Here is a 17,779-nt window from a genome sequence, read left to right as displayed (position 1 = left end):
ACCTTATAATATAAAATGGTTGTAACTTATAAAGCATAGTGAGTGAGGACAACAATAAAGGGCAGTTCTTGTCAATAGACATGACTGCACTAGTTACAACAAATATTCAACTTTGCTAGATTTTTTTTTTCTTTGTGTAGTAAGGAGTCGAGCTATTTCATTTTCCTATACGACCAATATGATGTGTGATCCATATACTGTTGCTTTTCATCAAGTGGAACTCCTCAAATTAAAGATTGTATCAATTTCGCATCTCATAATTTTGTTAAGTAATCAAGAAAGCTGATGACATATTTAAATAGATTATATTAATAGCTTAATTGGGTATGCAGATTATTGTGCAGAAACTCTCATAATCTTCCATGACCTCCCTCTCCATAACCCTCAATCCAAACAATCACTAAACATCTGGTCCATGCAATTCTTTATCTGCTGCAAAATCATTTTATGCATGTGACTATGAAGAAAATTAAGCAATTTGATATAAATGTGATCACAATAATTCTCTTAGTTCACCTAATAAATGTCTACTAATCCAACCATCAAATTTATGTATTCGATTAAGTAGCATTTTGTTCTGGCAGTGTTGCTTTCGACCAAAGGGATCACAATAACAATATTATTAGTACGAAAGACACGATCTATTTGTTTTCGCATAACTTCAAATGTGAGTTGCTTTTAGCTCGCCTTTAATTTGTTGAAGGATGTGTTTCATTTTAGTGCTTGATTGAAGTGGCATTTGGTTCGGGCAATGCAGAGAAATCCATGGGCAGAATCATAACCAAAATGTAATGGAAGGTACTTTGAATTAGGATTAGCTTCAACTTAATTAAGAAGATATGAAAGTTTCGACTTACCTTAGAAGATATATACTTACATTGAAATGATAGAACAGTTGCCGATTTGACTTTATGAATCAAATTAGTGTAACTTACTACTATTATAAATGTAAGAGAAAAAGACAACAACCTCCATGGTAATTTGGGATCGGGATAAATCGCACCATATTCTTTTGTTTGGGACAATTAGCCCTATTGTGATTTGCTCTGTTAGACATAGAGGGTTACGGCGTTAATTTTTTTTCCATTTTCAGTCCTCAATTTTTAGCCATTTAATCATTTTGGTTCTAAATCTTTTTCTTTTATCATTCATATCCTCAACTTTTCATTTTGTTTCATTTTAATCTTATAAAAAAATCGAAAAGGAAGGAGGGGTTGGGATCGCCAATCGACGACTCTGACCCCTCCACTGAGGTCGTCGGTACCCATAAAGGACGCCGGCGACCTCGGTGGAATGGTCGGAGTCGCCGATTGGCGACCCCAACCCCGAGTCGATCGAGGACTCCGAGTCGAAGGTCCCCGGTCGATTCAGGTTTGGGGGCAGCTAATCGGCGACCCCGACCCCTCCATCGAGGTCGTCGGTACCCACGGAGGACGCCGACGACCTTGGTGGAGGGGTTGGGGTTGCCGATTGGCAGCCCCAACTCCGAATCGACCGAGAACTTCCAACAGTCCTCGGTCGATTCGGAGTTGGGGCTGCCAATCGGTTACCCCGATCCCTCCTTCCCTTTCAATTTTCTTTATAGGACTAAAATAAAATGAAAAGTTGAGAATATGAATGATAAAAGAAAAATATTTAGAACCAAAATGATTAAAAGGTTAAAGATTGATAATTGAAAATGGAAAAAAATAAACGTCGCAACCCCCTATGTCTAACGGAGCAAACTACAAGGGGGCTAATTGTCCCAAACAAAAGAAGATAGTGCAATTTGCTCCGACCCCAAACCACAAGGGGGGTTTTTGTCTTTTTTCCTAAATGTAAAATAATGAAGGGGCATGAGAAGAGAGTTCTCTCTCTTGTTTGAGAGTAACTAGAAAAAAATTCCCGCGCATTACCGTGGACTAATCTCATAATAAAAAAAAATTGAAACTCATTAAATTATCTTAAATTTGAAATTATTTTAACTTTCTTGAATATGCTATATTTGATTATTTCTAATATGAACTCCACTGGTATTCCTTCATAATTCAAATTATCAAATATGGGAACTATATTACTGCATTTGAGAATTAAAAAACGTTGAATGAATTAAAAATACTTTTAAAAATAAATAGAAAGTTAAAGAAAATATAGAAATAAGTTGCATTCAAAATAATGTAGATTAAACTTATGTAAAACTATATAATTTGTTGAATAAAATATTAAATAGGTTCTTTTTTACATTAATAGAGTTATGGGAACTTTTGAAAGGAAAAATATTTGTTCAGAAGTTAGAGGGATTCATACGAAGATGAAAAATAATATTGGTAAGCTTTTGAAGAAAAATAGTGAATTAACCAATAATTAATGGACATGTGTCAAGCAAATGAGAGTTCACTTTTATGACTCTCAATTAGCTTATAAGTATAGATTAGCGCGGGAGAAAAGAGGAGTAGATAGGACAAGAGTGTAATGTAAAAGAAAAATGTTTTAAGAAAGTTGAGATTAATGGAGTGCGTAGATCCTCCAAGTTCTCCCAATATGAATCAAAAGAGGGTGTATTGCAGTGACGTAGGTTCTCGCCTGTTGACATAGAGGTCGCAGGTTCGATACCTAGTAGAACTACTCGTGTCCCTTTATTTATGTAATTATTTTTTTGATAACGAAGAGTTTATTCTCCTCGGGCCCATGAACACCTCACAAGCCCATGAATCCAGGTAAGTTAATATGCAAGTACATGTGTGGGTGGTCTCACCAAGGGCTACGCATGCAAGAGGAGATTTGAACTTACGACCTTGTGAACTATTCACAAAGTATACGCACATTTTAACCACTTGCGCTAACCTTTGGGGGTTTCCTTTATTAGTTATTTAGGATTTCTCTTTTATTGTATTATGCAATTGGCCTCCTTTGTAACCGAAAAATAATTCTCCTAACATGAAAGATTGGAGAATTTCTTTGTGATGGAGGAAAATGGTGAGAGAGTGCCTCACTTCAAATCCATCCCTCTCTCCCCTCCTCCCTCCCCCAAATAAGGAAAAACTCTTTCCCTTCAAACCCTCTCCCTCCCTCACCCACCAAATCCATTCTCCCAAACATAATGTTATGGCCATATGGCATAAGATAATATAGGCATACATCTTCCCTTCTATACTGTTAATAAAGGTCGAATACCTAATTTTGTCTCACTCTCACTTCCAAAATTGTTAATATTATGCGTTATGAATAAGACAAAATCGTAAAGTTACCACTATCTACTATTATAAAGGCCAAAGACCATGTTGCGTCTCACTTCTACCTTCTCAAAATGCACATATTATGCATAATCCATAGCTATATCCATATTCATTTTCATATCTATATTCATACAATAAGCTAAATAAGAGTTAAAGTAACTCTCGATCAAAAGAGGATGTAGTGTAATGACGCAAGTATTCCCCTAATAACCAAGATGTTTCATATTCGATACTTGGAGACTACTAGTACCCTTTCATTAGCTATTAGGATTTCTCCTTTATTGTATTTGGCGTATAGACCTCCCTTATAATCGAAAAAAAATAACTCTCCTTTAGTTAGCAAGTGGCCCATAAAACTTTTCAATTTTGTTACTTTTGCTACAATATTTATTTTATTCCATCTTTAATACGTTCTCGTTAATTAAAGTATATTCATTTTCTATCACAAAATTAATTGAAAGTTGAAAATCATTTCATCAAATTCTTTATCTTCATCTGTCATTTTGTTTTTAAGATTATAAACAGGTATTCTTGAGTACGTTTCTTCTCATTTTGTATTCATTCTTACACTTTTATAATTAATTAATATGAAAAATAAAATATGCACCATGAAATTGTAAATTTACTGAGACAAACAAATAATTTTTTCGTGAAAAAATAATATATCGCAAATAAATTGACTTAAATTAAACATCTCAACAAGCTTTAAGTGCAAATAAACGTAACGGAATACTTTTTTATAAATCATATTAATTTTTATTTGAGTGAGAATCTCATTAATTCCTATCTAGATAATAATTTAATTAGTTATGTTGTATTCTATGGCATTTTTTTATTCAATTGTTAATTTCTATCTAATTTTTTAATACAACTAGGCAAAGTGCTCGCATGGTGCTGTAGGGATCTAAATTTTTCCACCAATAATATCATAATCATAATTCATACAATACTTCATATGACATATAACCTCAACATATAGTAATAGAATTAAAATTAGAAACTCTTAATTGTTCATAAAATTTTAAACTTCTTATAAGGTATACTGATTAATATATGTTACATTTAAAAGCTATAATATCTCTTTGTGGTTTATCAAAATTTTACTTTTAATAGTTACAAAGCTTTTTTTAAAATTTTATCAAGCCATTTTGCTCAACCAATATTCATTGGGATATTGAAAGGGAAAATGACACTGTTGGTCCTAAATGTTTGCCAATTTTTGACATTGAGTTCTAAAAGTTTCGCTTCGAAAAAATAAATCTTAAAAGGTTTGGAAAAGTGTCAGAATTGGTCCTAAAAGGTTTGCAAAACTGTCAGCGGTGGTCCTTTCCATCCGCTTCCGTTACCGACCCGCCACCATGGATGTAACGCCGACAACTCCTTCCACGTGTCAGTTAAATGATGACGTGGCACCATTGGCCCAAATAGAGAACCGAAATCTCAGGTTGAAACCCAAAAAGTTCCGTTCGGGTCGAAACCCTAAAACTTCTGGATTCCCGCCCTTCTTTTCCTTTCCCCAACCCTGCTTGAAATTTCTTCCAAATGTGGAGATCTCGGTGCAATGTCGGTGCTCTGTAGCTTCTAATTTCTTCCATAGCTTCCAATTTCTTCCAATTCGAAATCGTGGACGTGGAGGTGAACTTTAATTTCTTCAGTTTCGAAGATTGTGAGCACAGTAAATGTGGGAGCTTCCAATTTCTTCTAATTTCTTCCAATCTCATTGAACTGTGATGTATTTTGTAGAAACCAGTTGAGCTAGTTTGTGAGTTTAGTAAATGAGGGAGCTTTCAATATCTCGGTGTTCTTGATTTTCATCATTCAACTTTAATGAGAAGCATATCGTAGAAACCAACTGAACTGATGATATTAATTAGCATATTCAGCATACATCTAAAAATGGAACAACAAAAACGAGTACTTGCTGGTGAATATTTTGTGTTTGTTCACATGAGAGGTCATCGACTAACATGAGCTTGCTCATAGCTTAAAACAGCTCTGAAGAAGAAAAGTTCCGAAGAAGATTGTGAGTTATTGTCTCTGTTCGCAGGAGAACAGCAAGACAAAGCACCCCCAATTGGTTTATGAGGCCACATTATACGAGAGAGGAGGAGAGGGAGGTGGAGAGTAGTAGACCCGACCCGAAGAAGAAGAAAATGGAAGCTCGACCCAAACAAGAAGAAGTCCTCAGTACTGATTATTTACGGAGCTTTCCTTAGTAGGTACTCTTCATGAATTATTGAAATTTTTTGGCAAACCGTGTTTTAATGAAAGATTATCAATATTGTGATGCTTGTTCTATTACATTGGTCTTGTAGAATGGATGACATTCACAATTTGAACTATCATAGATATACTCTTGAAATACACCATGGCGGGTCCTTTAAGGAAGAAGGAAGGGAACTGTTGTACATTGGGGGTGAGATATTGCGTTGGGATATTGATCGGGACAAAGTTTCTGTCACTCATATGGTGAAAGAATTAGAAAAAATGGGGTATAAAGGTAATGTAGAGGTAGTCTTGTGTAGGGTCCATGGGAAGGGGTTAAAAGAGGGATTATTTGAGGTGTACAAGGATAGTTCTGTCATTCAACTCATAGGGCAATTGTTGGAATATAAATATTGCCAATTGTATGTGAACCACATAACCGACCCTTGCCCTAAAGTTTCTGAGGGAGGTGTTGAGGCTACTGAGGGAGGTGTTGTAGGAAGGAAGGGAGTCGATGCTGTTGTAGATCGAGCAGTAGAAGAAAGTGAAAAAAATAACAGTGGGAGTGAGAGTGATTTTGCATATACGAATGTGCCTGCAGATCTAAGTGAAGAAGATGATCCTGAGCTACAAGACATTAGATCCCAAGTTGAAATTGCAAAGAAGAAGAGAGCTGAAAATTTGAAGAATTTGCGGTTGCAGAAGGATCTAGAGACTGTTATATGGGAAGCAAGACAAGAGAAGCAAGACAAGAAGGGTAAAGAGAAAGAGGGCGCTATTGTTGTTGTTGATGCAGGAGATGAAGGATACATAACCGATTATCCATCTTCGAATGAGGCATGCAGTATTAACTCTGGTGAATCAAGTTCGGAGTTTGGGGATGATGAACACACAGCGAGAGAAAAGCAACCTAGAAGTTACTTCAGAAAGTCGGGTACTTTCCCTCAATATGAACCGACTTTGTGAGTTGCCTACTTTTACAATAGGCCAACTGTTTGAAGATGGAAAACAATTTAAGGATGCAATTTGTTTGACTTTTGTGAAGAGCCAAAGGAACCTATACTTCAAAAAAAATTGCAAAGAGTATATAGGAGTGAGGTGTAAAGAAAGGAGCTGTCCTTGGAAGATAGTTGCTAAATTCATGAAGAACATTTGTGCTTACCAGGTGAGGAAAATGTTTGACAATCACACTTGCAATATCAGTTACAAGAATAGTAGAGTGAATAGCCAATGGTTGGCTAGACATTACATGGGCACAATCAGATCTCTTCCATCCATCAAGCTAAATGAATTCAAAAAGCTAGTGAAGGAGCAGCTAGGTGTGGAGGTATCTAGATCTCAGTGTAGGAGGGCAAAGGAAAATGTCTATGATTTGTTGGTTAGTGATAGTAAAGCAGAGTATGCATTGATGTGATTTTATGCCGATGAGTTGAAGAGAGCGAATAAGGATTCCTCTGTTTGTATGAAGGTTCAAAGACCAATACCAGCTGAACCACCTATTTTTTATAGATTTTATGTGTGCTTTGATGATTTGAAGACGGAATTTGTAAAGGGGTTAGGCAAATAATTAGTGTTGATGGCTATTTCCTGAAGACAGTGGTTAAGGGTGAACTGCTCACTGCCATTGGTAGGGATGTGAACAATCAAATGTTTCCCATTGCTTGGGCCGTAGTTCAAGTTGAGAGTAAAGATACATGGTTTTGGTTTTTGAGTCTGCTTAAGGAGGACTTAAACATAACTGATGGCTTGGGTTGGTCAATCATATCTGATCAACAAAAGGTAATGTAAATAATATATGTACTGCTTAATTATTCTCTTCATTTTAATTTTAAAAAGTGATAATTTTGGTATTTTTTATGTAGGGGTTGGTACAAGCGGTCAATGAGTTGTTCCCTCTTGTAAAGCATAGAATGTGTGCAAGGCACATCTATGCTAATTGGGGTGGAAGTCATAAGGGGCCAAAGATACAAAAGCAATTCTGGAACATTGCCAAATCAATCGCTGAAGTCGATTTCAAGGAAAATATGGAATTACTCCGTAAAATGTCACCCCAAGCATATGAGGACTTGCTGGAAAAACCAAATCACAAGCACTGGTGTAAGGCTTTCTTTAATCCCATGGTTAAGTGTGACGTTGTTGATAATAATCTGTGTGAAGCCTTCAATGGGAGAATACTTGAAGCAAGGTGTAAATCCATTTATTCAATGTTAGAGGATATTAGAAAGTTAGTGATGGAAAGGATCCCTACTCAGAGAGCAAACTGTGAGAAATGGATGAATGATTTTGGTTCTAGGATTAAAAAGAAATTGCAAGAAAATCTGAAACTGAGTAGGTATTGTCATGTTATTTAGAATGGTGAAAATTGTTATGAGATCGAGGCTTAGGGCACCAAGTTTGTGATTGACATCAAGAATAATTATGTGATTGTAGGGCATGGCAGCTTTCTGGAAATTCCTTATTGTCATGTTGTTTGTGCCTTATTACATAAGGGTTTAGACCCAAGTGATTATGTTCATAACTTCTACAAGAATGAGATGTTTTTAGAAGCTTATGGGAAGATGATGGAGCCTGTGAGGGATCCCAAGTTTTGGGACAAAACTAACATGCATAAACCACCAATACCACCAGTCTTAAAGAAGAAGAAAGGCAGACCCAAGAAAGTGAGAAGAAGGACCATGTTGGAGACTACCGTTGGAAAAGATGGGGTTGAGCAAATGTCTCGTAAAGATACAGCTAATACGTGCAGCCTATGTAGGCAGCCTGGGCATAATAGGAGGAGGTGTAATCTAAGAGCCAAAGACAACACTAAACTGGTAAGCTCATTTTTACTTTAACCGATTTATGGATTTCATAATTTGTGTAAGTTCATTTTAAGGTTATTGGAATTATGGAATTATTTATTTGTCTATGTAGGCTGTAAGTGGAACTGCAGGCCCTATTTCTACAGTGCAACAAATGCCAACCCAACAAAGTTAAGGGTATGTTCGGAAAAAAATATGTATGCTATTACATAGTAGATATCATATACATACTTCCTTGTATCATTTTATTTCTCACTTTAAATATCCATCATAATTAGGGGCAGAAAAGGCATGTGAATTTTAAAGATGGAGGAAGGACGAAAAAAACCAACACACAGAAGGGGACTACAGAGATCAGTGCAGCTACATACGAAGACCATGCAGCCTCAATTCAGTCATCAGAACAAAATAGAAGCATTGCAGCAACAACGCCTTTCGATAATAGAGAATACATTGTAATAAATGTGAGTGAATTGTTGTAATGAATACATATACACAATTTATGGAAACATATATGTATAATACATTTTCTGTGTAAGTGCAGCCTAGAAGTGTAGGCGAATTGCTCGTGGCTAGGGAAGCTGATATGTCAAAGCAGACAGTGACAACCAACCAACTTCAAGCCCAAGTACAAAGGAGACTGACACACAAAAAGTTAGCAAGGAGCACAAAAATAGCCCTGCAATCATCTTAAGGAAGTTCGAGTGGAAAACGTGTCTGATGGAAGAAACAATTTGTTCATGTGAAGTATCATATTGAAAAAATGGCATTTGTTGTTTGCCAAGACAGAACAGTGGATATGGTGATGTATTATGTTGAAAAAATGGAATTTGTTGTTTACCAATACATAACAGTCGATATTGTGATGTATTCTGTTGAAAAAATGGAATTTGTTGTTTGCCAATACAAAACAGTGGATATGGTGATGTATTCTGTTGATAAAAGGGAATTTGTTGTTTGCCAATACAAAACAGTGGATATGGTGATGCATTATGTTGAAAAAATGGAATTTGTTGTTTGCAATACATAACAGTTGATATTGTGATGTATTTATTGAAAAAATAGAATTTGTTGTTTGTCAATACAAAACAGTGGATATGTGATGTATTCTGTTGAAAAAATGAAATTTGTTGTTGGCCAATACTGAACAATGAATACGTGATGTATTCTGTTAAAAAAATGAAATTTGTTATTTGCCAATACAGAACGGTGGATATGTGATGTATTCTGTTGAAAAAAAATGGAATTTGTTGTTTGCCAATATAGAATAGTCGATATTGTGATGTATTCTGTTGAAAAAATGGAATTTGTTATTTGCTAATATAGAACTATGGATATGTGATGTATTATGTTGAAAAAATGGAATTTGTTGTTGGCCAATACAGAACAGCGGATATGTGATGTATTATGTTGAAAATTGTATAACTGATAACATTCAGTAGAATACACTCTGAATAGAAATGATAACAAACACTTAGCCAACAACTGATATCCAAACATTACATGATAGAACTGCAGAATAGCCAAAAACTTAGGCAACATTACATATAAAGACAATGAGCCACTTTTGTCACTTAGGGGGCAGCAGAGGACAACTTGGGTGCAGCGAGAATTCACCAAGTTTGCTGCTGCAGGAGAAAAACAAAATTCCATTTCCTTGCCCTGTCCAAAGTGTGATCATGCAGTGCCTATGTACAGTGGAAACGGGAAACTGGAAAGTGGAGGAAATAGTGCAAGCCTATACCATGAAACTTGACAAACCAGCTGCAAGCGTAATACTATGTCAACAAGAGAACCAGACAATGCAACCGAAAAGACAATGCAGCACAACGCAGCACAACTTGAGCTATAATCACTAAGCAGCACAATGCAAAAACACACAAGACTACATCATTACCTATAATCACTAAGCAACACAATGCAAAGACAAACAAGACAACAACATTGTCTTTCCAACCTAAAAGACAATGCAGCACAACTTCACCTATAATTACTAAGTAGCACAATGCAAAGACAAACAAGACAACAACATCATATCCAATCGAAATTGAACCAAATATCAAGGACAAACTAGACAACAAAGACAATGCAGCACAACTTGGGCTATAATCACTAAGTACGAGGAAACAGGGCAGGACCAGGCATAAGCATATCCAACCGAAATTGAACAAACATATTCAACCAGCACCCTTTGACCAGATATCAAAATTGAACAAACATATCCAAATAGAAATCCAACACTAATATCCAACACTAATATCCAAATAGAAATCCAACACTAATATCCAACACTGATATCCAAATAGAAATCCAACACTGATATCCAAATGTAAATCCAACACTGATATCCAAATATAAATCCAACACTGATATCCAACGATCGAAACACTGATATCCAAAAAGAAATTGTATTTCATTAGCAGTCAACTGACTCAGTACAAAGTACAAGCCTACTTGCTAATACATAATTGACTGCCCAACCATATCCCAAACAAAATTCCAAACATAATACAGATACAAATTGCAGAAACAACTACCCTAACATCACAACAATGACTATGTCAGTGTTTTAACTCCTCCTCCAATTCCTTCATCTTTAATTTCAGGTACTTCATTTCCCATTCAGAAGAGGAAACTTCTTCTTCAGCAACAATTTCCGAAATCGAAGCTTCAAATGGACGGTCAATCCATCTAAAATACCCATACCCCCCCCCCCCCCAATTATTTCGGTACCTTGGACATCCAAAGAATCTTCTACCTGGGTTGTTTGCTGTCCGTGAAATTTTTTGTTGAAGTCGCAATCCGCAGCTACAAATGCCCGCACTTCTCCCAAACAAGGTAGCAGATTCCCTTGAACCACATGTCTCCCCTCTTCGGGACTTTCCTCTGGAACCACGACCAATCACCGCTTCCATGACAACTGCGAAGGGGATTTCAGGACAAGATTGCGTCAACAAATGGAGTTCGAAGCTCGATCGAAGGGGGTAGACAAAGTCAATCGATCTTCAATTTAGGGTTCCTGGTAGGGTCAAGATTTCAACACGGGATTGCGTCAAGAAATGGAGTTTGAAGCACGATCGAAGGGGACAGAAAATACACTCAATCGAAGGGCCGAGGGGATTAGGTTCGGGAAAGGGGATCAATCGAAGAGCTCCATTTGGGATTTAGGGTTCCTGGTAGGGATGAGGCGCTCGATTTCAGGAGGGAAGGAAAGGGAGGAATTAGGGTTATGATCGGATTTAGGATTTCGATTAGGGAGGAGGCGCTCGATTTCATGAGGGAGGGAGAGGGAGGAATTAGGGTTACGATCGGATTTGGGGTTCTTGGTAGGGAGGAGGCGCTCGATTTTAGGAGGGAGGGAGAGGGAGGAATTAGGGTTACGATTTGGGAATTTTGGGGAGGGAGAAGGAGGAATTAGGGTTACGATTTGGGAATTTTACAAACTTTGTACTCTGCTCGAGTTGGGTGTAAAGTTGGGTCTTCTGGGTCTTCCGAAATTTGGGCCGTCCGCTCGGGTGGAGTCGGTTGAGTGTGCCACATCATCATTTAACGGCTAGCTGGATGCGCCATTTGCCTTGCTGGCACTTCCGTTAACGGGGGTAACGTTTAGGACCAATTCTGACATTTTTCCAAACTTTTTAGGACTTGTTTTTTCAAAGCGAAACTTTTAGGACTCAATGTCAAAAATTGGTAAATATTTAAGACCAACAGTGTCATTTTCTCGATATTGAAATATATGAGAAGAATTTATATAATATCTTTAATAAAAAGATAATCATTATGATATATCAGGACTTATTATATAACTTGAAAAGTGTTATAGAAAATTTTTAAATTATACCACAACATGATTAGTGACTAAAATTCATGATGAGAAAATAGGAAGAGAAAAATATGATTACAAGAGGAAATTTTACTAGTGTTGAAAGAAAAAATTTAAAACTCATTAAAAAGAAACTCGTTATAAAATATTTATGAAGAACCAAATTTACAACAAAGTGGGGAAATTTGTTTACAATTATTTGATAAATGTAAAGTGAAAATATTAACAATGGAATGAGTAGAAAATTGGAAAATGTCGAGTATATTGGTATAAAAACATGAGCACAAAATTTTCGGATGGAAAAAATTAAAAAATGACAAAAGAATTTATGGCACGATGTGGCAGGCTAAGATGACTCCATATCCATACTAAAACCGATTTCATTCATTATATATAGATAGATATAATAAAATCTAAATGTAATAGTTTTTAGAACTTAACCTTAATAGTCTAAATAAATAGATGGCGCTAAAAATGATTTTCAAACATGTACTATTATAATAAAAGTATTAAATAAAATAACCAAAAAGACGAGTCGCTATAATTTAAAAAACCTTATTAATTCTCGAGAAATTATCAACAAGGGTGTAGCGCAGTAGTGTACTTCCTCGACTACCATAAGGTCCCAAGTTCAATACTCAAGCAAGACTAGTCGTGTCCCTTTATTAGATACTTAGAATTTATATTTCATTGTGCTAGACCCATGATCCTCCCTTATAATCGAAAAATAACTCTAGGAATTACATATACGATCAATTTAATTAATTAATTTCCTAAAAAAATAAAGAAGGTCCCTCTCTCTCAGTACCCCAATAGGCAACAACATATATTTTGGTGAGAAAAGGAAAAAAAAAGAGTACTTTCAAGAAGCTAGCGCTGGTTTATTTCTTCCTATAAACTTATAAATTAGTTCTTACTTATTTAAATGATGTATTGTATATCATTACAAATTATTTTTGACGTTAAATCGATCATTTAGCCAAAAGCTATTATTTGATATATTATTATTTTTTTATGAATTTTAATAGTGGGACGTGTAGCGTGGGTGTGTTCTCATCTATGCATATGAAAAGGAGAGAAAATACTAAAAGAAACAATTATAAATATGGGGAAAATAGTTAAAAGCAACAATGAAAAACATGTACAGAATACTTCATATATCATGCGAGACTATACTCCCCATTGGACATCGGTATTTTTGTGGTCGAATTAATATGTCTAGAGAATTTGTAAGGTGTTTATGAGAATCGTAGAGAATAGTCGGTTTAAAATTGTATACCCCTCATTATATCCCCCAAAAAAAAAGAAATCATGTAATAAATACAAAAGTCTACTTTTTTTTAAAAAAAACACGCTTATGAAAATCTCCTTCCAAAAAAAAAAAAGAACTACAGGGCTTTAAAGTGCAGCAAAATCATTTTATCTCATAAGATTACCCATTGGCAAACGAGTGGAAGTACGCTTTGAACTGCAGGGCTCGAGTGGGTTGAGGAACTCCACGGCCTGAGTGGGGGGAGAGCTCGAGGAGCGCCTTGGCCTGTGTGGAAGTAGGGCTTCGACCACTAGGCCGACATTAGCAAACTCAAGGGCTACCACCGCAGCCACAGGGTATTATCAATAATGCGGCGAGTAAGCAATCCCTTTCGCTGTCTTAATTCAATTAGAGTTCCTTCATTGATAGCTCCGTTGTGCCAACGCTACCTCTGAGCTTATTTCAAGTTTCTCTTACCCTGTGTTAGTTTTTAGCATGTTTCTATCCAATAATGATGCTTTTGTTGTTATAGCTTTTACATTCTGTGTGTGTAATTTATGAACTATTCTAACTTTGTTGGGGTTTTTTACTACTACTCTCTGTGTTAGATAGTCGTAAAAAAGGATGAGTGAAATTGTTGCTTCCCCTTTTAAAGATTATTATGTGGTGAGTGATCCCCTCTTCCCATTTTCATCCATGAAAGAAGCAAAATCTAGTTGTTTAAGATGTTTCTTGATAAAATCATTTTGACATTTTAAGAAATCGGTTAGTGCTCTTTTTTGCTTCTTGATGGACATCACGAGCATTGGCTTTGAATTGGCTATGGTTGTTTGTGCATGGTTGATACAAAAATTGTTAAATAAATTTCTTTGGGAGTCTTAATTGTCTTCTCTTCTATAAACACTCCCTATATCTAGCTCTTTTTGGTAAGCTTCACTCTTGTCGGGATATCTTCATAATCCTCTCTCCTCTTGATGCATTCTTAACTTCTATCTTTGGAGTGCTCCTCATCTTCGTGCTTCCCCTTCCACTGACGAATAACATCTATTTATAAAACAACAAAGCTAGACTTTGACATCTTAGCTCACTAGGTTCTTAGGCTATAGCTATAGACTTTTTGACATTTCATATTGTTTCGCTTAGATTCGTACGAGCACCTCTCTAACCTCCACGTGGCGGTTTAAGTTACTAAACATGTTAGGGTGCTGCCCCAAGGATGTCATCGCGAAACACCAGCCATCCTCACCAATTTGACGCTTAGCTCCTCGGTCCCAGAGGCCCAAAGGATTAGCTGGCGACCAGGTTCCGGAAGTGATATAGTTGGATAGACGATGTCGTAGCTCGAGGATTCAGTTGCTTCAATCCTCCCAAGTGTAAGCGCGATAAATGCCCGAATCTGTTTAGTGGATGGCCCAGAGCTTGTCTTGGGAGCATTGCAACCACAAAACTTAGAAGAAATGTGATCGCGTGGATCTTGGCCGGAGGTAACCGAGAGCAACCATGCTCAGCTCGGAAGCCTAGGCTCGGGTGGATGACCTCTCTTTGCCCGGAAGCTTGGATTAAGGTAGAATGGTAGGGTGCTGACCAGGGGCGAAGCTAGGATTTCCATTCAGGAGGGCAAACTCATACTTTTGGGGTAAAATTTAAAAAATTTAAATTTCAGGGGGGCAAAATACTAATTTTACATAAAAAAAACTCATAGTTTTGGGGTAAAATTGAAAAAAAAAAGTTCAGGGGGGCAATTGCCCCCCTGCCATAACATTGGCTCCGCCCCTGGTGTTGACGGATCGACTTGGTACGAGAATTAAAGGTGTGTGAAAGTAGTGATGAAAGTACGTGAAAAGTTGCGGAAAGGTAAAGATATTACGAAAACGTGCATGTTGGATTGGCCAAAGGGGGAAATACAATAGTCGAACTCATAAAATCTCGGCCAAGACCACCAAAATCAGAAAACATCTAACAAAATAAGCAACTAGCTAATCCTAGAACTATGGAAAATATTTTTCATTTATTTAGAGAATCTAATAGCCTAATTAAGATCAATCAGAGAGAATAATATCCGAGCAAATATGGAAGGCCACCTCATGGCCATCTCCTCATGAACCATGCCCCAAGAAGCAAGTCCATAGTCATACTCAATTGGCTCAGAAAATGCCACAATTTCCTTTTGGTGCTCATTCCTTTTGCTGTCAAGCAAAATTCCAAGTAATATGGCAATTCTTGTAAATGTTGCAAGCTGACCAAATCCTTTGATTATAGAAATAAATTCTCACCTGAAGCCGTCCAAATCGGGTTGTTCCGTGGGCATGAGCTTCTCGGGGCCGCATCTTTCCATCGGGCTAATCCAATTGCAGGCTCCATTGGTTCCTTAACATGTCAAGACTTGTATTTACAGCGAAGTGCGAAAAATGGGCATAAACACATTTATAAGTGGGAGTATTCTTTTTATATACAAGTGACAGCATTATCTTGTAAATATTTACTTTCTTTAGACCTCCAATCTAAATACTATGACAAATTATTTATTTCGTTGCTGAGTATAGAAATGGGTCAATTTGGGCATGTAGATGAAAGTGAGACTCTGGGGTTCATTCTTGATTGGCTTATTGCTCTATGATGGAACAACTTAGGCCTCTTAGCTGACATTGAGCTAATTAAATCAAATGATATGGATATAGTTTCCTTGTAACTCCATTTAAGGTTGCAACTCGAACCGCCAAATACTAAACAAGTAGTGGCTTTCAAATTATATTATTACTGTCATGCAGTTTGCTTCCCCTGGTAGATGCCGATGCCACTACCGGCATCAATTGACGTTGACCTCGATTGAAGAAGAAGCAGGTAGGGATGGATTTGGAAGAAGTGAAATATCTACAAGAAGGTATAACTTTGATTTATGTATATATATATATATATAATTATGTTCTATGGATTTTCTCATGCTTGAGCGATCCTGCATTTTTAGCTGGAGTTTTCCAGTGGATTCATGCGGATGATTTTGATTTGATTAGCATTTAATCAGGGGTTTTAGCGATAGAGCAACGATGGAGCCTCTTTCTACAGGTAGTTGCTTGCATTTTTTTTTTTATTGCTTTTGATTTGGTTCTCTATCCTTCCATTCATTTCTTCAGGTAATTTGATCCCTTTAATGTTAGAACATCTCTGCTTCAAGTAAATCAATTAGTTGTCCTCTCGAGGTTTGGTGACTAATACTCTGCTAAAATTATGCTCTTTTGGGTTGCGCATGATGGAGTAACCCCTTATTGTTTCATCTGTCCTGTTCGAACTCCCATTTGATGCTATTCGGTTATAGATGCATCTAACTGGATATATGAATTCTGCCCCGTTTGGATTCAAAGTCAATTGATTTTAACTTTAACTTTAACTTTAACTTTAACTTTAACTCAACACACTACACAACAAAAATACACATTTCCCAATTCAAAAATTTTAACTTTAACTTTAAATCAACATACTACACAACAAAAACACACGTTTCCCAAGTCAAATTTATAATCACATCTCATTTGTCCTTTTCCACAATCAAAATCAAAGTAACTTTAACTCTGAATCCAAACGGCCCAGGAAGTATCTTTCCCAGAACCAATGAGTTTTGAAAACCTCCTTGCATTTAGCCTATATAGATGGCAAAGCATGGATTCTTCGTATCTGGCATTTTCCGTATAGAGTTAGAAGAAGATGTATTCTTGCTTGTAACGTATAGTTCTTACATTGGTTGCCTCGATGATATCTCTATGTGGATCTAAAGTTTAATTTGTTTGTTGAAGTTGCTGGTATAATTGAATCAAAGAGATTGCGGTACAAAGCATTCTCATTTCGTACTTATAGTTTCGATTTTTCTCTTTCTCTAATATTTGGTGCATATGTCATTTTCATTTTGTAATTACGGTTTTCAAAGCAGTAAAAGGAACAAGACTATGAAATATGGTATGTATACACTCATTTTACATCCTATGAATATATATTGATTGAGAATCGATGTTGTAAAAAGCAACTTCATTCTACTAATACTAGCCATCATGCACACGCGAAGCACGTGCGCGATTGCTAAATACTCAATAGCAATTTCTTTAGGCTATTAAGTTCATACGTGTTTAGGTTTTAATTACGTGGAATGTAATAACGCAACGAATCGGACCATTAATCCCATAATTGAGTTTGTTCCCATGCTCCACGGCAACGATTTGTAATTTGCTTGACGGCTCGAAAGCAATATGTTGAAGCAAACTCGCTTATTGGTTTAACAGTCCAAATGGTATACGAGTTTGCTCCAAGGCTCGAAAGCAATCGCACTCGTGCGTACGTGAGGGTTAGTATATATAGATGAGAGTTAGTGAGTGGTAAATTCAAAGGAAATATAGATTTATATTTCCTTATATATTTTTTTAATTACAAGTAAGATTTTATGATCGTGGATTAGATCCCTGATCTCCGAACTTTGGACCCCTTATAGTCTTGTCTT

Source organism: Punica granatum, chromosome 1, assembly GCF_007655135.1.
Source record: "Punica granatum isolate Tunisia-2019 chromosome 1, ASM765513v2, whole genome shotgun sequence".
Taxonomy (NCBI): Eukaryota; Viridiplantae; Streptophyta; class Magnoliopsida; order Myrtales; family Lythraceae; genus Punica; species Punica granatum.
Note: the sequence above shows the minus strand (reverse complement) of the source record.